Source organism: Bubalus kerabau, chromosome 18 (genome assembly GCF_029407905.1).
Source record: "Bubalus kerabau isolate K-KA32 ecotype Philippines breed swamp buffalo chromosome 18, PCC_UOA_SB_1v2, whole genome shotgun sequence".
Taxonomy (NCBI): domain Eukaryota; kingdom Metazoa; phylum Chordata; class Mammalia; order Artiodactyla; family Bovidae; genus Bubalus; species Bubalus kerabau.
The window spans coordinates 63902083-63922149 of NC_073641.1; the positions used below are offsets into that span (position 1 = coordinate 63902083).

The 20067-nt window shown below is 42.1% G+C and overlaps 1 protein-coding gene and 1 non-coding gene across 2 annotated transcripts in view; both read left to right on the forward strand.

Annotated features, from left to right (window-relative positions):
• CTNND2 (catenin delta 2) overlaps positions 1 to 20067 on the forward strand; it is a 1122555-nt gene that overhangs the window by 749681 nt on the left and 352807 nt on the right. The gene's annotated exons all lie outside the window — the stretch shown is intronic.
• LOC129633508 (U6 spliceosomal RNA) lies at positions 18154 to 18257 on the forward strand. Its single transcript, XR_008705087.1, has one exon. It is a non-coding gene; the product is annotated as a U6 spliceosomal RNA (small nuclear RNA).

Consider the following 20067-nt stretch of genomic DNA (forward strand, 5'->3'; position numbering starts at 1 on the left):
ACGCAACTTAGCAATTAAACAACAATATAGGAAACAAAAGACAACCAATTACTTCCTAAGGATTTTGTTATAATTTAAAAACAGTCATGCTTTTGGTAAGGTGTGAACCTTTGATGACTGGATGCAGTTTCAGTGGTTTAGTTCCTTATGTGAAAGTTACTAACTTAGAAATGCTATGTCCTTGGGCAAAAGAAAGACAACTTTGTAAGGTTGTGCTCAGCGCCAAACTCCTTTGTCAGCCAGCTTGTCCAGGGTTGTTGTTGTTGTTCAATCACTAAGTCATGCCTGACTCTTTGCAAACCCATGGACTACTGGGTGCAAGGTGCTAATTGGTATTTAAATATTAGGGTGGATGGTGTTTTCATTTCATCTCAATTATCACTGTGCATTTTGAGGTGAAAAATAACCAAAAACAATGGTCCCTTGGAAATTGGTTTGCTGATGAGGGGTGAAATATTAATACATTTCTGTGTCCTGGAATAAAATTCAGACTGCTGTATACTTTAGCCAATTGCTTCCTAGTCCTTACTCCTCCCACCCAAATCCTCTGGGACAGTGGTTCTCAGACATGTTGGTCTCTCCACCCCTACAACAGGCTAAATAAATACAGAAAAACTCAAAAAGCTTTTGTTCATGTGAATTACATCTATGAATATATACCGTGCATTCATGATTAGTTGTTCAATCATGTCTGACTCTCTGTGACCCTATGGACTATAGCTCACCAGGCTCCTCTACCCATGGGTTTTCCCAGGCAAGAATACTGGACTGGGTTGCCATTTCCTCCTCCAGGGAATCTTCTTGACCCAGGGATTGAACTTATGTCTCCTGCCTCTCCTGCCAATGCAGGTAGATTCTTTACCGCTGAGACACCTGGGAAGCCTCTAATATTTACTGTATCTAATGTTAAAATTGAAAATATGCGGTGTAACATATTCATTAGGAATTCATTTTAAAGTCATAATAAACCCATTATATACCAAAGTAAATATTTCTTTTAAAATAACTATATTTTCTGATATATGGCATTCTTTTATATTATAGAAAAATCTCTCTGTGTGGCTTTTTTGCTGATATTTTCATAATAATTTAATGAAACAGTGACTAGTTTCTTGGGTTTTAGAACTTACATGACTCTCTCAGATGTATTAAATTGTTGACTTTCAAGTCATTTCTAGGAACTTTTCTAGGGGTTATGAAAGGGTTTCCCTGACCAACGAGAAAAAGCCAAATAGAAGTAATATAAGGATCCCCCTATGGAGAAGGAAATGGCAGCCCACTCCAGTATTCTCGCCTGGAGAATCCATGGACAGAGGAGCCTGGCAGGCTACACAGTCCATGGGGTCGCAAGAGTCAGACACAACTGAGTAACTTAACACAAAGACCCCCCAAAATTCGGTCTGTTGCCTTTTTAAAAATATTAGATTAGATTAGAGTGGATTTACAATGTTGTGTTAGTTTTGAGTGTGCACGCTAAGTCGCTGCAGTGTGTTCCACTCTTTGTGACCCCATGGGCTGTAGCCTGCCAGGCTCCTCTGGGATTCTCCAGGCAAGAATTCTGGAGTATGTTGCCATGCCCTCCTCCAGGGGATCGTCCCAACCCAGGGATCAAACCCGGGTCTCCTGCATTGCAGGCAGATTCTTCACCGCTGAGTCACCAGGGAAGCCCAGCAAAGTAAATCAGTTATATATATACATGTATCTATTCCTTTATAGCTTCTTTTCCTTTATAGGTTGTTACAGAGTGCTGGTTCGTGTTTCCTGTGCTATACAGTAGGTCCTTGTTGATTATTTTATATATTCTACTGTCTGTCTTAATAGAAGACAACTGTGGTCTTATATCTGCTTCTTTGTTTATTCTGTTATAATATATTTTGTTTGAAATACAAGAAAATCTGATCTCACACAGATATATAGTTGGAAAATTAAGGGTTATTTTCATAGCTTTTTAGGTAATGGTAGATATTTTATGATACTATACCAAAATTCTGTAAGTTGTAATTTCTTAAAGGTTATTAGAAGAAGTAAGGAGTTTTCAAATATTGCAATGAACTTTATGTTACCTAAAATCCATTGCTCTATCCTGAATGTATCATAAATGCATTGAAAGGATCTTTTATGCATGGGTGTGTTGGCATATATAGCTGGTTATGAAGATATTCTAAATGTTGATGTATTTCATTAAATGATACATTTTTGCAAGTCATATTTGTTAGTTTTACCAACAATCTCAGAAAGTCTGTAAGTACTGGGAAATGTTTAAATTCAAGGTTGGCATTCCGGGCTTTTCCACATGCTAATATATATTTCCCCCGAATGCGTGAATACTGTTAGTACTTGATGAGAGCCCCTTCCTGTGTCATCAGATCCGTAAGAAAATGCCTCATCCACCCACAGCTGCGTAGCTGCAGCTTGTCTGTCAGTCTTTCTTTCTGGTAAAATTAGTGTCTCATGAAAAGAGCAGCTAGTTCATTTCACAACTCAACACACAAGTAAGTGCTTCTCCAGGAGAAAACCATCATAAAGCAGGAGAACTTTACGTGTGTTTTCCATTTTATCACCCAGAATATTAAAGAGAAGTGCAATCAACGGTCAAGATGTAATAAAATTAATCAATTTTTACTGCCTGTCAAGGACATTCTTAATTGGAACTGGCATTTTCTTTCCTTTTTTTTCTTTTTTTTTTTTTTTACTGCAAGCATGTGACAATGCAGGATATAACAGCTCCCAGACAGCGTCACGTCACTGGCTTGATTCCGTTGAAGGTACTCGCCATTTTACCCACCATTGTTTCTGCACTTTCAGTGGGAATGTCCACAGAGTTGAAAGTGCACATAAAATCTGAACTATCCATCTGACAGTAGTCTTATCCTTACAAGGTTCCCAGGAAGGAGTCCAGGGGTTCCTGGACCAGACTTTGAGAACTGCCCTTTCTAGATTAACCCTGGTCTGTGTTGTGTTGAGTCCTGCTTTCCCTCAAAGAGAAGTTTACGGAAAAACTCACAACTCTGCCCTAGGATATTAAAAAGAAAACAAAAAAAAATAGTACGCATTTCTTCGCGTAGTAGTCAAGTTAATGCTTAAAGAAAAGGCAGTAACGTTCTATATTCCGTAGTTTTCATCATTCCTCTGTTTGAAATAGCAAGTCACTCTTTGCATTTTTGGTTGTAGTTTCATTCATTCACACAGTACATATTAAGACCAAATATCAACTTTGAGATGTTTCAGAATTTAATTTTCATTATTTGTGCACAGTGTAATGCTACCGTTTTAATGTCTTTGAGCACCAGCGTGTTTGCCTCATAAAAGAAACAGTGAAAAAGGTGCAGCCAAGCATGTTCAATGTGTTCATGACTCGTTTCATTTTAAATAGCATGTCTGATAAATTAGATAAAAATAAGGTTGTCTTTGGGACCTTTTGGGGAACATGTGCTTCATCTAAAATACAGTGAATTATCTTATTTAAGTTTCTGTTTCCATGTGGCACCTTAGTGAACATGAAAGTTGCTCAGTCATGTCTGACTCTTTGCGACCCCATGGACTATGCAGTCCATGGACTTCTCCAGGCCAGAACACTGGAGTGGGTAGCCTTTCCCTTCTCCAGGGGATCTTCCCAACCCAGGGATCAAACCCAGGTCCCCCACATCGCAGGTGGATTCTTTACCAGCTGAGCCACCCTAAGTAATGTCTAAAATGGAAACTCTACAGTAGAGAGAACTGGAACAGTGGAAGGGCCACCTGTGACCTTGTCACAGCCTTGAACAGTGTCAGGAGAGGTCATCCAGGGGCCAGAAATGGAGTGGATATGAACCTGAGTTTTAGAATCACAGATATTTTGGTTTGCTCTGCTATCTATATCTGGATGATATCTGAGCATTTGTTTCCAGCTAGAAAATGGGATAATGGTGTGTGAACCCATAACTGTAGATGACTCCCTGGCTACTGTGAGCATTAAAGAACTGTCAGTCTGAAAAACCTTCTAGCCCATTAGCCAGGACTCAGTGTATCAGTTTAGTAGGGCTGGCAAAGCAGAGTGCTGCAAACTGAGGGGCTTACACGATAGATGGACTGTTTTGTAGTTCTAGAAGCTGGAAGTCTGGGATCAAGGTGTTGGCAAGGTCATGCTCCTCCTGAAGGTGCTAAGGGAGAATCTTCTAGTAGCTTCTGGAAACACCAGACTGCATTTGGTGTTTTCCCCATGTGCATGTCTATGCCCACGTGTTGCTCGGTGCTCGGTCGTGTCTGACTCTTTGCAACACCCATGGACTGCAGCACACCAGCCCCCTCTGTCCTCTGCTATCTCCCAGAGTTTGCTCAAAATCATGTCCATTGAGTCAGTGATGCTATCTATCTAAGCATCTCATCCTCTGATGCCCCCTTCTCCTTCAGTGTTCCCAGCATCAAGGTCTTTTCCAATGAGTCAGCTCTTCACATAAGGTGGCCAAAATATTAAGTGCCCAAATGGCCTCTTATTATAAGGACTCCAGCCAGTCATACCGGACCTACTGCAGGAGGACTTCATCTTAACTAATTGTGCCTAATAGAGATGCCTTTTTTGGTCTTTGTTTGTTTTCATTTTATTTAGTTGTATATTTGGGTATCTCAAATCTTAGTTGCACGCAGACTGTCCAGTTGTGGTGTGGAGGCTTAGTTGCTCTGTGGCATGTGGCATCTTAGTTCCCTAGCGATCCAACCCACATCCTCTGCCTTGCAAGGTGGGTTCCACTGGGCCACCTGGGATGTGCCTGGAGATGCATTCTGAAGTACTTGGAGTTAGGACTTCAACAGATGGATTTGGGGTGATATAGCTCAACCCATAGTATTTACTAAGCTCAAAAAGACCCTGATGCTGGGAAAGACTGAAGGCAGGAGGAGAAGGGGATGACAGAGGACAAGATGGTTGGATGGGATCTCTGACTCAATGGATGTGAATTTAAGCAAGCTCTGGGTGATGATGAAGGACAGAGACGCCTGGTGTGCTGCAGTCCACAGGGTCTCAGAGTCAGACACAACTGAGTGACTGAACAGCAACCATGAATATAAGGTTTTTCTATGTTTTTTTTTTTTTTTTTTTTGGTCATATTGCAATGTAGGTAACTCTTAAATGGTGATTGGGAGAGGGTGGAACTACGGATAGTCCTGAGGTTCTGGTTTTGACAACTGGATCAAAATATAACTGCCATGGACTGAGATAGAAACTCAAAAGGAGGAACAGAGTTGGAGGGATCAGGGGAGTATTTTATTTTTGTAATTTAGAAAATTTTTTTGTATCTGGTTGGTATATCAAGTAAAAATTGTAAATGAAATCCTGATGAGAAACATGGGATTGAGATAGAATTTTGCCAGTCATCCAAGAAAAAAAAAAAAAAACTTTTGGTCTGTGTGTCGTGGACATATGGTTTCATTCTTATGTTGTTATGAATTGTTTGATTCATTCCATGGACATTTGCAAGCTGACTATTTTGTGCCAGGAATTCAGGTAATTTTTGTTTCAAGTTATGGAAGATTCGGGAAATTGGCAGTTTGTAAAACTAGAGACATGTTTGGAGAAAAATGAATAGACTGGGGTGACAACAGCCATGAGGGAATTCAAGAGATTCATCTGGAGACATAGGTTGGAGCCAGGTAGCAGAGGACCAGACTTTTTTTCTTGAATTTTTCTCTCTAAAGGCAACAGGAAAGCACCGAGGACTTTGAGCAGGTAATTGGCGTGTGCAGGGCTGCATTTTAGGAAGACTAATCTGGAAATGATTGCATACGGAGTTGGAAGTGGTGGGCACTGACTGGAACTCAGAAAGATGATAGATTCACCCACAGGAAAGGGAAAAATCGTACCAAAGGAGAAGAGAAGACCTGTGCAGAAATTATGATGGTATTTGGAGACTGAACATAAACAGGGAGAAGACAATTGAAATTTACTCCAAAATTTCTGGCTTTGAATAATGGGAAAACCTGGTACTGCGGAAAAATATTGAGAAAGGGAAATTTAGAGGTAGGAGAGTTGTGGAAAGAAGCCTTTTGCCTTCAGTTGACTTCACGTGCTAGGTGGAGGAATCCCACTTGGAGGGAACCTGGGTCAGAAGCAGCCACCTAGTGATGTCAGGGAGGTGTCCAGCACCAGCCACGACACCCCGAAGATGGCTGATGCTTCACCCCTCTGTCTCAGCTGCTCTGCACGTATTCACCTTCTCTCTCCAGTAGTTTAACGTCACGTGTCCAGACCTAATGCAGGCGAAATGTTAATTCCCTGAAACTCTGCTCAAGTCAACGGCACAATTGAAGTGAAGTTGCTCAGTCGTGTCCGACTCTTTGCGACCTCATGGACTGTAGCTTACAAGGCTCCTCTGTCCATAGAATTTTCCAGGCAAGAGTACTGGAGTGGGTTGCCATTGCCTTCTCCAGGGGATCTTAAACCTCACCAAACTAGCTACCACCTCACGTCCCTTATTTAGGGCCCAGCATATCCTGCTTTACTCAGCATGTGTGCTAAGTCTCTACAGTTGTGTCCGAGTCTTTGTGACCCTGTGGTCTGTGGCCCAACAGGCTCCTCTGTCCATGGGATTCTCCAGGCAAGAATACTGGAGTGGGTTGCCATTTCCTCCTCCAGGGGATTTTCCCAACCCAGGGATGGAACCCATGTCTCCTGCATTGAAGGCGGATTCTTTACCAGCTGAGCCACAGGGAAGCCCAGGAATACTGGAATGGGTTGCTATTTCCTTCTCCAGAGGATATTCCCAACCCAGGGATCGAACCTCCATCTCCTGCAGCTTCTGCATTGCAGGTGGATTCTTTACCACAAAGCCCCTAGGGAAGCACAGCCTGCTTTACTATATTAAGTTAAAGAAATAGCTAAGGTTACTTTTTTGCTAAGCCTGTAAGAGTCTTTTTAAAGGACTCAGATTTTCACTTCTCTCTTTTCATGTAAAAGAGGGATCTGAGAGTGAGGGGCAACTCCAGAAATCATGTAGAAAGACTGATATTGAGTCAAACCAATGGTCCTCAGTGAGACACATCCTTTTATATGATCCTTTTTGTAGTTTTTAAAGGTCCTCTCTGAAGGTCAATTCTGGTTGCATTCAGGATCATTTGTTTATCTAACACCATGAAGTTAGGGATGTTTATTCCTATGAGATTAGGTATATCTGGATAAAATGTATCTCAACATAAAAGTGATTATGTGAAGGAATAAAGACATGGTGGAAGTAGAAATTATCCAAGACTGTTGTTGAAACTAAAGTTGGATGCAGAAGGTGCTGTCATCGGCTGTGTGGGCAACAGATCAAAAGGGCTGAGAAGACACCATCACTGTGATTAGTTCTAAACAAAATTAAAAGCCCACTTTCTTCCCATACAGCTTAAAACCTGGTTTAAGGGCTGAAATGCAAATTTAAATTACTTAAAGATGCTTACGTAGTAAAAGAGTGGATGTTTGCCCATAAGTGGGGGAAATTGCTATGAATGAATATCACAAAAGGATGTGAAATTGGAGCTACGCTCCCAGACTATTCTGTAGACATCCATCAGTTTCTGTGTCTGGAATAGTAGCTGCTTCTCTTCTAGGAAATGTGTTTCTCTGGGTTCCATCCATGTGGTTGCCAGGGGAGCAGTCGTTTTCTGAAGATGGTGGTTTTTCTCAGGAGGATGGGGATTTTTCCAGAGGTGACCAATCACAGCATCCCACCGCCTGCCGACAGTGGTGGTCCGGAGTGCAGCACCTCACCCAGGTGGAGCCCACGGGAGCCCTTCCCTGCAATGTCTGGACTTGGGACCAAAAAGGGTGAAGTGCGCTTATCTCTGGTGGTGAAGAGTGAGGAGCCGGAGCAGAGGAGTCCTTAGAAGAGATGAGGCGCAGCATCTGCAGGGAAGCGTGGTGGGGACCCAGGAGAGAGGGGCTCTGGGCTCCTGAGCCTGCCCTTCTGGAGGTTACAGGAGCCTGGTGTGGGCTCGCCTGGCCTGGGGAGCCACTGTTGTTGTTTGCTTGCATTGTGGTTTTTGCTTGCATTGTTGTCACTTGCGAACAAAGGATTCTGATTGACACAAAAGACACTTCAGAACTTGAACTTCAGAATGAGTATATGTTCCTGAGGCACAGTGGGGAGCGTGCAGAGCTGCTCCCTTCTGAGTAGACTATAAATAACTCCCCCAATACTCAACGACTGTTCTTCTGACCAAATTCAATTCAATAAAGACGATGCCATAGGCAGTCTAATTGGAAAGTGGAGAGTATTTTCACTGTGTTAGTAAACAGTTGCTCTTTCCGTTAGAAATGGCATCAGGGCTTGAGATACGAGCACCTAGCAACATCTGAGTGAAACTATCAAAGACAGGATGTATTTCATTCCTATTGTAGATGTTTAATGGGCCCCTGCACTGTGTCAGGTACTGCGTGAGGTGCTCTGAGTCCTGAGAATAACAGGTTCTGTTCTTCAAGTTCTCAGAGCCACATAAACAGAAGACAGCCCCAGGATCTGATGAGACTAGAGTGGTGTGGGGACACAGCCAAGGAGGAGGCAGGAAGGGAGAGCTTCCCAGCTGAGCCTGGCAGGATGTCTGTGGCTGGATGGAGGAGACTGTTAACTGTAAAGGCACGTGATCCCTTTTAGGCCAACAGAGTGAGGAGAACGGTGTGAGAAGCAGAACTGATTTTTTTAAAGCCTCGAATATATCAGAGATAAAAAAATGAAAAGTCCCCTACATAAAAGCAAATTCTATTCCAAGAGTGTGTTCTTGAATCGAATTTGTTCATCAGTCCAACAAAGTTAGCCTAGGTACCCGGCTAACACAATAAGCTGTATAATACTATGCTGTGATAGGTTTATGATATTTGACACAAATAATACATAAAAAACAAAGAGAGACAAAAAAATAAAGATTTTTTTAAATCTTACAGTATCTTGAAAAGTACAGTAGTATAATAAAACAGCTGGCATACTGGGGCTGGCATCGAGTGAACAGGCAAGAAGAGTTACTGATTGGAGGAGGGAGAAGACGTGGGAGACGGCAGAGCTGAAGAATTATCAGCGATAGGAGACGGACAGCCAGCTCTGACTTCACTCATGCCTGATGTTGATGGACTGCACATTCGCAGCTTTGAAAGTTCACAGCTTGAAGGTTCATGTGTAGGGTACTTACTGTGTATCCTAATTTTGAATATAAATCATAATACTGCTAAAAGGATATGTAACATCTTAGCAAACATTTTCTGGAAAAAAAAATGTAACACAGCATCTAGCTTTTTCATTTAAACTGTGTCTTCTGTTAGCTACTAAAATTAATAGAATATGGAGTGTATGACCTGACATTTTATTATGAATTTGACATCGACACATAAAATTCTTTGAAAGGCAGAAAGGGCTTCTATCATCAGACTGTTTCCTCTTCATTATTTTACCAAGCAAGACAGCAAGGCACAGAAAGGAGGGGTGGTTTCTCAGAATTCTAGGAGAACTGGCCTAGACTTGTGATTTTTAAGCTATAGATTACAACCAATTAGTCAGGGTTTTGAAATCAGTTTTGTAAAACAAGAGTCAGAGAGAATGAGAGACCATGACAGAATGGAACTGGTTAGCTTGCATCACATGTAGTAAGAATGAAGTTTATGACCTTTTTGTTCATTTATATACCCAATAAATACCTAATAAATATAAATATGCATATGTATGTGTATGTGTATACATGTACATAAGCTCTGACTGCCAAGCAAAATGTATTTCCGAGCCTAGGTTGCCAGAAAAAAGTGGGAAAACCAGCAGCAGTCTGTCTGGGCACTGCATCCCAGTGGAAGTGAAGTTAGCGGACCGCTTGGCTGCTTGGGAAGTAGCAGGGTTCTCAAAATTCAAGATGGATGCTCAGGATGAGGTGAATCCTGACCGCCTTCAAGCCAGCATCTCATCATCTCATCACAAGCCCGCTGCTCACCTCCCCACCCCCAGCCTCCCCTCCTGCTGCTTCTTCAGTTTGGTTTGTTCTCCTCTGCCCCAAAGTCTTAGACAAAACTTAAGTCAAAACCACCCTGCTTTTCCCAGGCCACTTGGTGATTTAGACCAATTTGGTGATCTCTTCTCTAGCTCTGGTCCAAGTTGGGACCTCTAAAGTCCACAGTGAGACAAAACCTTGGGTGTAGATTGTGTATGTCTTAGGTGATCCCAGAAAGCAGGAGAGTGAGGCAGGGAAGGAGGGAAAATAACCTAAGTGTTGACCATCAAGGTCACTGCCAAGGTGCTGAGTGAGGGGTTGAATTGCAGGAAGCAGAGGAACACTTCCTCTAGTGGTCCAGGGAGGCGACTGTTTATCCATCAGCTTCCAGTGATTTCGGGTTCCCTGGGGACATTAACTTCCCTGCACTTCTGAGCTGTGCTTACTTGGAGCCAAGTGGGCTGGTGTCGTTTTGGTGATGACCCCAGGCAGAAAGTACAAGACCATGACAGCTACTCCTGTATCATCTGAGCTACAGGGAGATGTCCCCTGCAGTGGTGGCTGAAATTAGACTTGGGACATGAGGGATTGAGAATCTGGTCTGCCCCATGTGTCTCTCGTGTCTGTCACACAGCCTTGGACTTGGGAGCTTCTCATCACTTTGCCGACAAGGGTCCGTCTAGTCAAAGCTATGGTTTTTCCAGTGGTCATGTATGGATGTGAGAGTTGGACCATAAAGAAAGCTGAGCACTAAAGAATTGATGCTTTTGAACTGTGGTCCTGGAGAAGACTCTTGAGAGTCCCTTGGACTGCAAGGAGATCAAACCAGTCAATCCTAGAGGAAATCAGTCCTGAATATTCATTGGAAGGACTGATGCTGAAGCAGAAGCTCCAATACTTTGGCCACCTTATGTGAAGAGCCACTCATTGGAAAAGACCCTGATGCCGGCAAAGATGGAAGGCAGGAGGAGAAGGGGATGACAGCGGATGAGAATGTTGGATGACATCACCAACTCAATGGACATGAACTTGGGCAAACTCCAGGAGATGGTAAAGGACAGGGAAGCCTAACATGCTGCAATCCATGGGGTCTCAAAGAGTCAGATGTGACTTAGTGACTGAACAACAGCAACAAGGTCTATGAAATAACAAAAGCAGGGATGAAATGCAGCATCCTGAATCCTAACAGCCTGCTCCTTCCAGAATCCACGGATTTTAGTTTGCAGACTTTCTGGCTTGTTCTTCAGTTGGACCAATTTATCTGATACTCCCTTGAGTGTCCACATTTTTTAGTATTATAAAACTGTATTTACAGGTGAAAATTATTTGTTTTCTACACAGAAGAAACTTCCTCTCTGTCTCACTTGAATTATTTATGTCTCTTGGAAGAAGGCTGAACACAAAGATTACATCCCCAATTTCTCATCACTTCAGGAATCCAGTAGTAAAGGTAGCCTGGGAATTACGGATGCTGCCGACGGGAAGGATAAATCACCAAGAACTCGGATTCCTCATGGAGAAGAGACCTGCGTGCAGATGATCTTTTCCAGAGCACATGTCCATCCAGCGTGTCTGCTTTTGAAATGAGGATTCAATCCCAAGTGTTTCCATAAACGTAGAGGAGATTTAGGGCCTTTGTGTCTGCCTCTGCTCTCATTAGGTTTTGAACATTTTCTTCCAACATCAGTGGAATTTAGAAGTGGCAAGATCCTAATTATAGGCTTTTCAGATTTATGAGCCAATATGTGTTGTGTGTGGTTTTCCCAGAATTCACTTTTGTAGACATCGGTGGGTTGACCAGTTGCGCATGTGCAGTGGAGAAGCTGGGGAGTTTCGTTATCTTAATTAGCTTCTGTGTCTCCTGAGACTCATGACAAGATAGTGTCTTGAGCTGATTGCTGTTGTGGATATAAATATAAGCACTTTCACCATTCGCTTGGCTACCCTATCATCGAAAAAAGCGTTTACTTTGTGGAGGTTCCAGGTCCTTTCCCCATCTATTCTCTTCCTACACCGTGAGGGTTGGCAGCTAGGAAGCCTGACACCAGGTGTTACTTTTCTACCACCCAAGAGCCATGCTGCTTTCCCAATTCACTTGCCAATCGAAGAGGGGGATTTTCAACAGATGGTAGATATCAGTTCCCCCAGTAAAATTGCTCTCTCTCACTTAGGAGCCTTTAGGAAATGCTGCTCCTTATGTGAAATGCCTCCCTGCCCCCTCTTTGTCAGCCACCATGACATTTAAAACTGTGCTCAAATGCAGTCTCCTCCAGGAAGCCCTCCTTGATTCTCAGCCAGAATGAGGTGCTCGTTATACCCCAACAGAGTCTGTATTCCACTTTTCAGCTTATTGCTTCTGTCCCTGGGTCTGTCTGTGTCTGGTTTTGTGGTGTCCCCACAACCAAGCACAGGGCCAGGCAAGTAGGAGGGGTTGAAATGGACATACTTGCTTTGCTGGTGTTTCCACATTTAGCAGCATCTCAAGTTACAAACTCCTGAACACACTCCACCTCACCCCCATGTTGGTGATTGTGGAGTCACTAAGTCATGTCCAACTCTTGCAACCCCATGGACTGTAGCCTGCCAGCCTCCTCTGTCCATGAGATTCTTTCTCTAGGCAAGAGTAATGAAGTGGATTGCCATTTTCTTATCCAGGGGATCTTCCCCACCAAGGGATCGAACCCGAATCTCCTGAATTGCAGGCAAATTCTTTTCCTATTGAGCCACCGGGCAGCACAAATACCCTCCAAGGAACCCTAATATCTTACAGAATAGAAGTTGCTCTAGGTTTATATATTTTTCATTGCACAATCACATATAATCAACCTGAAATATGATAATGTCCAAATTGCCCTATCCTCTGTTTCTAGTCTTTCAAAAAAGCTAATTTCTCCTGCTTGTTTCATTTCCCTAATGAGCATCAATTAGCTGACCTCCCTGGCACCATAAATATTAGGCTTTCACCATTAATTTGCCCAATGCTTATGGCAGGCAGAACTGCATAAGTCAAAAGATCCGTATACAGGCAAGCCCACTGTATAGATTCATGATAAAGCTAGTAAGTATCTGACAGCCTGTGTAATAATTAACAGACGTACACATATACAACACACAAAGAAAGACTGATTTACGTCACAAGGATTTTAATTAGAATTTTATTAGCATAATTGACATGGTGTTAAAATTAATTAGCAATTGTTTTTCCCAAATCATCTTTAAAGAAATTTCTTGAAGGCATACTGGAAAACATTTTATGAGCTGTTTCTATACAAAAACAAGAACATGACTGTAGATGATTTTTAATATATCAGTGTCACTTAGCATTTGTGTTTCTTTTGTGGTTCTGATCTCATAGGGCTTTAAATATACAGCAGGTGGTTTTTATGCCACATCGCCTTAAAATATTGACATAATGTTTCATGTAAAAAGAGAAATAACCTGCAGCCATGAATCTGCCTAGAGTAAAATAACTGAGAATGCACTGAATTATTTAAGTTCATACCTGAATGATGTCTGACATGATCCAGAAACCAGCACAGCATATTTTTCTCTAATTCATAATGAAAAAACACATTGTAAAATATAATACATATTGGGAGATAAATTATTTTTTCTGTTGCAAAATAAAAAAACAACAGCCCAGGAAAATGGGTAATTTGCATTGATTGAATCAACTGATTGACGTGAAGTTTATATTCTGATGTAACACTTCAGTATGGTTTTTAGAACTGGTCCAGTGATTTAAATTATAATTGAGGAAAATCAAGTCATCTTCTTCTCATGCTGGAAAATGAGGCATATTCACTTTCCTGAAAAATGAAACTCACTTGAAATGCAGCCCTCAGAATTTTCTAAGTCCATCCCTCAGCATTTCTTGCATGTTACTGGGAATTTTAAACCATCCTCTGTATTGCCATGAAGGTTGTATATGGTCCAATCATTATTACACTGAGAAACAAAGACCATCGCTTTGCACAGCCCTAGGCATGTCATTCACACATGTGTGTCCATAAACTGCTTTGTGCATTTGTGACAGTTATTCATCAGCATCCCTATGAATCAAGCTTTTCCAACGAAAGAGCCAACAGGATGTGCAGATAAAAGACAGAGATTTATTTCAGGAATTGACTAATTTAATTGTGACCTGTGGGCTAGTCCAGAATTTGCAGGGTAGGTCATCAGGCTGGAGACCCAGGGAAGAGTTGCAGTTTAAGTCTGAAGAGGGTCTGCTGGCAGAATTTCCTCTCCTTCCCGGAAAGTCAGTCCTCTTCTTTTCAGACCTTCAGCTGATTCGACGAGGCCCATCTGCATTATGGAGAGCAGCCTGCTTTGCTCAAAGTCTGTTCATCTAAAAAATAACTTCACAGAAATATCTGGGGTAATGCTTGACCAAATATCTGAGTACGTATTGGCACATAAAATTAACCATAACAACATCATACTAAATAGATATGCCGTTGTTGTTGTTCAGTCACTAAGTCGTGTCCAACTCTTTGTGATGCCATGGACTGCAGCAGGCTTCCCTATCCTTCACTGTCTTCCAGAGCTTGCTCAAACTCATGTGCGTTGAATCAGTGATGCCACCCAACCATCTCATCCTCTGTTCCCCCCGTCTTCTTTGCCTTCAGTCTTTCCCAGGATCAGGGTCTTCTCCAATGAGTCAGCTCTTCTCATCAGGTGACCAAATTACTGGGGCTTCAGCTTCATCACCAGTCCTTCCAATGAATATTCAGGGTTGATTTCCTTTAGGATTGATTGGTTTGACCTCCTCACAGTCCAAGGGACTCTTAAGAGTCTTCTCCAATACCACAGTTCAAAAGCATCAGTTCTTTGGTGCTCAGCCTTCTTTATGGTCCAGCTCTCACATCTGTACATGACTACTGGAAAAACCATAGCTTTGAATATATGCACCTTTGTCAGCAAAGTGATATCTCTGCTTTTAGTATGCTGTCTAGGTTTCTCATGGTTTTCCTTCCAAGGAGCAAGCACTTTTTAGTTACATGACTACAGTCACCATTTGCAGTGATTTTGGAGCCCAAGAAAATACTGTCACTGCTTCCACTTTTTCCCCTTGGGCCCCTGGAATATAGAGGGGAAAATCCTTCTCTCTTTGGGTACCTAAACTTAAAGGGCAAAAAATATGGTCTAGCACCTCACAGGGGCATCCATGTCCTCTTGGTTTTCTCCCCCAGTCTTTTCCAGAACCCTTCTCTCAGTCCAGAGAGAGTTCAGATCTCCTCCTGGCATGATGTCAGTTTGAACTCCTCCCAGTCCTGTGGCTCTTGGAAACTTCTCTAAAACAGACTTGTGTTTGATTTTCGAGGCCAAGTTTTTGTTTAGACTTACAAAAACCTGTTTTTTTATGTCACAGGCTCTTCCATTGAATGCACCCTAGCTGTCAGACTAGTATGTCTACTTTGAAACCCAAAGTGGTTGTGAGCTTACATTGCACAAAGGATGTAAGCTGTATTCTTCGCTAATGCTCTGATGCATCCACCTTTCAGTACTTCTTAAAGTTCTCAAGTGTCTAATATTTCCTAAAACTCAGGGATGGACTGTGAAAGTCATCCAAAAATTAAGTAATAATGATACATATAAAAAAACATTACAGAGGAGAAAAAACATACTGGAGGAGGATTAGAACCTAAAATATAGTTTTTATTTGGTAATAGAATCAAGGGCTAGAAAACTTAGTACATATTATGTGACTTTCCAGTTCTAATCATTACACGTTAATTCTAAAAATAGTATCTTCTGGTTTAATCCATCTATACCAATGGCCACTTTATACCTCAGTCTTTGTTTTTAGTCCCACCTTAATTTGTTTTGTTTTTTTTTTTCCTTCTGCAGTATGCATTAAATACAGAAGGAAGTACTGGCAAGAATAGTGATTCCTTTTTGAAAGGAATGTTGTGAAGTTCAGAGGATAGAGATACGTGAAGTCTGTAACTGCACAGCTGCTCACCAAATAAGAGGCAGTCCTGACTCAGTGGATGGGCGTAAGGAGGATGTACATGGGGAGGAGGGCGGGTTCATAAGCATAGGCGAGATTGTACTAAGAGTCAGACATCAGATGTACCCATGAGCTTTGATCTTCCTTTGTCCTTGTTCAGGAAAACTTTTAGACTGAGGCTTGCCAAACAGAACCAGAGCTGACAGCAGTTAAAGTAATAGAAACAGATTTTATGCAGGAGTTATTGCAATGGTAGAAAGGAGACCCAAGCCTAGACTTGAGCTCAGTTCTGAATCCAAGAGATAGAAGGTATTTATAGCCAAGGAGTGGAGCGAGGAGGTCAACAGGTGGGAAATTACTAAGAGGCTGAGGTAAAAGAAGAGCAGTTGTAAAGGTAATGGCATTTTTTGAGGATTTGAAGACTAGCAGTTAAGATTAGATCAGGGGAGCATGTTACCTTGGCTCTAGAGCCTTCATTTATCTCTCTTTCATCTTCAAAAGATTTGAGGAAAAGAAATGCTAGATTGCAACAGGTTTGAACATGAGCGTTCTCTGGCAAGAGTATATTATCATGTGGATGGCACAGTAGTGGGCATAGTCACAGTGGTTAGTTAAAGTTGTAGTTAAATGTATATAGCAACAAATAAAAATAAAAAGTAATAATTTACCAATATAATATTTACTTATAGTTCATTGTTCCATAAGTATTAAATGCAAGACTTAAATTTAAATCATGAAAAAAAAATTTGAATCATGAAAGTCTATTTTTTTTAATCACAATTAACTGATTCAAAGAAAGAGATTAAGCCACACCCACCTGGGTGACCTAAATCAATGTTCACTCCTAGCACCTTGGAAGGCACAGCAGTCATACCATGAAAGTGGGTGCTTGGTGTGCTGGTTTCAGATGGTCACTCATCGTCCTCTGTAAACCAAGACCACAGTGGTCATCTCAGTGAGGGCTTGGAGCTTCTTAGAACCCACTTTTTAAAAGATGCTTGGGGCTGGTGCACTGGGATGACCCAGAGGGATGGAATGGGGAGGCAGGAGGGAGGAGGGTTCGGGATGGGGAGCACATGTATACCTGTGGCGGATTCATTTTGATATTTGGCAAAACTAATACAATTATGTAAAGTTTAAAAATAAAATAAAATTTAAAAAAATAAATAAAATAAAAGATGCTTTTAAAAGAATGCTTTTTGAAAGGGCACATGATTCTCTGGCCCATAACATCCCGCAAATTAGACATTTCTTTCTAGAAGGGTGAGTAGTATATTAATGGCCAACCCTCTTAGGATATACCTTCTTTGGTTATTTAAAAACAAGTATTTTTAGGGCTGTGAAACTACGTGGTTTGATACCATAATGGTAGGTATGTGTCACTCCCTATATGTTTGTCCAAACCCATAGCTTCTACATCATTGAGAGTGAACCCAGGCAAACTATGGACTTTGGGTGATTATGATGCATGTCTGCACTGACTCAACATTTGCAGCAAAGGTACTACTCTGGTGGGGGTGTTGATAACCAGGGATGCTGTGCAGGTAAAGGGGCAGGGTACATTGAAGAAATCTCTGTATCTTCTAGTCAGTTTTACTAATGAGTTAGTTTATAAAACTACTCTAAGTAATAAAATCTATTAAAAACAAAAATCCAGTGTTTGTTTAACATCTGCTTCATACCAGTCACCCTGCTGGCAGGTCAGGAATGTCAGGCAGGAGGTTCGAGCTGCTACCTCTTGGGGTCCAAGAATGTTTTCTGTTGATGCTAATGGGACAGAGATCCTAACCCATCACCCCTGCCCCACACTGAGTGCCCAGGTAACATCCACATCCATCAGCCTGCCAGCCGTGGTATTGAATCATCTGGAGGGAGGATTCTCCAACCCCACCTAAGTCTCCTCACATGACCCAGCCTGGAGCAGAGATGAGCCATCCCTGCTGAGCTCTGCCCAGATTAGATTTGTGCACAGAATAAATGACTGTTGTTTCAAGCTACTGAGTTTGTTAGGTACTACATTATGGGCTGAATTGGGTCCAACCAAATTCATGTTTTGAAGACTTACCCCTGATACCTTGGAATGGGACTGTATTTGGACATAAAGTTTCTGGAAAATGATTATGTTTAAATGAGGTCATTAGGGTGGGCTCTAATCTGGCAGGTCCTTGAGATTTTGAACCTGAGAATCCAGGGGCATGCAGGCACAGAAATGAGACTGTGTAAGGACATAGAAAGAAGACATCCATCTGCAAGCCAAGGAGACGGCCTTAGGAGAAACCAACCCTGTGCTCACTTTAGCAACTTATGTAATCAAATTGGAAGGATACAGAGATGAGCATGGTCCTTGGGCAAAGGCTCCATGCAAATTCATGAAGCATCCCATATTTTTTGGTGACAAGCATGCTGCAGTATATCAAGAAGTCAAATTGTAGTGTACATGTAAACTTATATAATGTTATAAATGAATGTTACTTCATTAAAAAAAGAAGAAGAAACCACATCTGCTGACATCTTGGTCTTGGCTGGACTTCCAGCCTTTAGAACTGTGAGAAAACAAATGCATATTGTTTAAGCCACCCAGTCTGTTTCATTTTGTTACAGCAGCCCTTGCAAACCAATACACATAATGGGAAAGCAGATTCAGTCTCCAAAGGTTGACTTTATTTGTACTGTCCTTCAAGCTTTTGCCGTTGGCTGTTCGTTTTCTGTTGCTTCATGAAATGGTGTTTCCTATGATTGTCTGACTTCAATAACACTAACATGTTGTGTGGGGCTTCCCTGGTGACTAAGATGGTAAAGAATCTGCCTGAAATGCAGGAAATCTGAGTTTGATCCTTGAGTCGAGAAGATCTCCTGGAGGGAGGGCATGGCAACCCACTCCAGTGTTCTTGCTGGGAGAACTCCCTGGACAGAGGAGCCTGGCAGCTATGGTCCATAGGTTACGAAGAGTAGAACACCACTGAGCAACTAACAAACACACACACAAAACACCTTTTGTAGGGTAATAATGTCAGTCAAAGGAACAGTTTACCAAAGCTGGTGGGTTTCATGAACTTCTGCTAAAACATGACTTCCCTGAGTCTCTTTTAGTCAGCAGTATAAACACACATGACCTTTCCTTCCCTCACTGAACTTATCTCCTGGGAAATTCACTGGGCTTGTGTAATTATTTCTGAAAGGTAAAGAAAACATTTGTCCCAAGGAACAAAGAGCTGCTACCAAAAGACTCAAAAGATAAAATGTTTGATAGTGTTTTTTTTGTTTTTTTTTTTTGCAGCCAACAATCTACATGTTCATTCTAATTTATCTTGAGGATTTCACATGAGGGAACCATGTATTATTTCAAGGAGGATAAATCTTGATATTCTTGTAACTTCTTAGCCACTACTTTTGGGGCAATACCAAGCTGCTGTACCTGCTCCCACCTGGGTCAGGAGTAAGCCTTTCTCCAGCAACTGCCATCCACATCCCTCCCCTGTTGGCTCATTGTTGTGTCCTGGGAGTTGGAGACACACAGTTGGAGGGGGTTGGGGTTGTGCAAGAGGAGGAGACTGGGCTAGTTAATAGAATCTTCAGGGCTGGGGCCCAGTGAAATCTTGACAGAAAAGCTGGAGGGAGAAAGAGCTCGACTCATTGAAAAAGACCCAGATGCTGGGAAAGATTGAGGGCAGGAGGAGAAGGGGATGGCAGAGGACGAGATGGTTGGATGGCATCACCAACTCAATGGTCATGAGTTTGAGCAAGCTCTGGGAGGTAGTGAAGGACAGGGAACCCTGGTGTACTGCAGCCCGTGGAGTTGCAAAGAGTTGGACATGACTGAGCAACTGAACAAAATGAGATCCCAGGGGCACAACTGAAAGCATTTGGTAATTGTAACAGAGTAAGAGAGAAACATGGAAGTGGACATTTTAACCTGTTGCAACGGAGTGAATCATCTCTTTGAGAAACATATATGTTGAAGCCTTAACTTCCCCCCTCCCCCACAACATGTGACTGTATTTGGAGACAGAGTCTTTGAAGAAGTGATTAGGTTAGATGAGGTCATAAGTTGAAGTCCTGGTCTGATGGAACAGGTGTCTCTGTGAAAGAGGAAATATGCCAGAGCTCTCTCCCTCCGGCACCCTGGGAGGAAGCAGTAGGAAGGTGGCCATCTGCAAACCAAGAAGAGAGCCTTCACCAGAACGCCATCAGACTGGCAC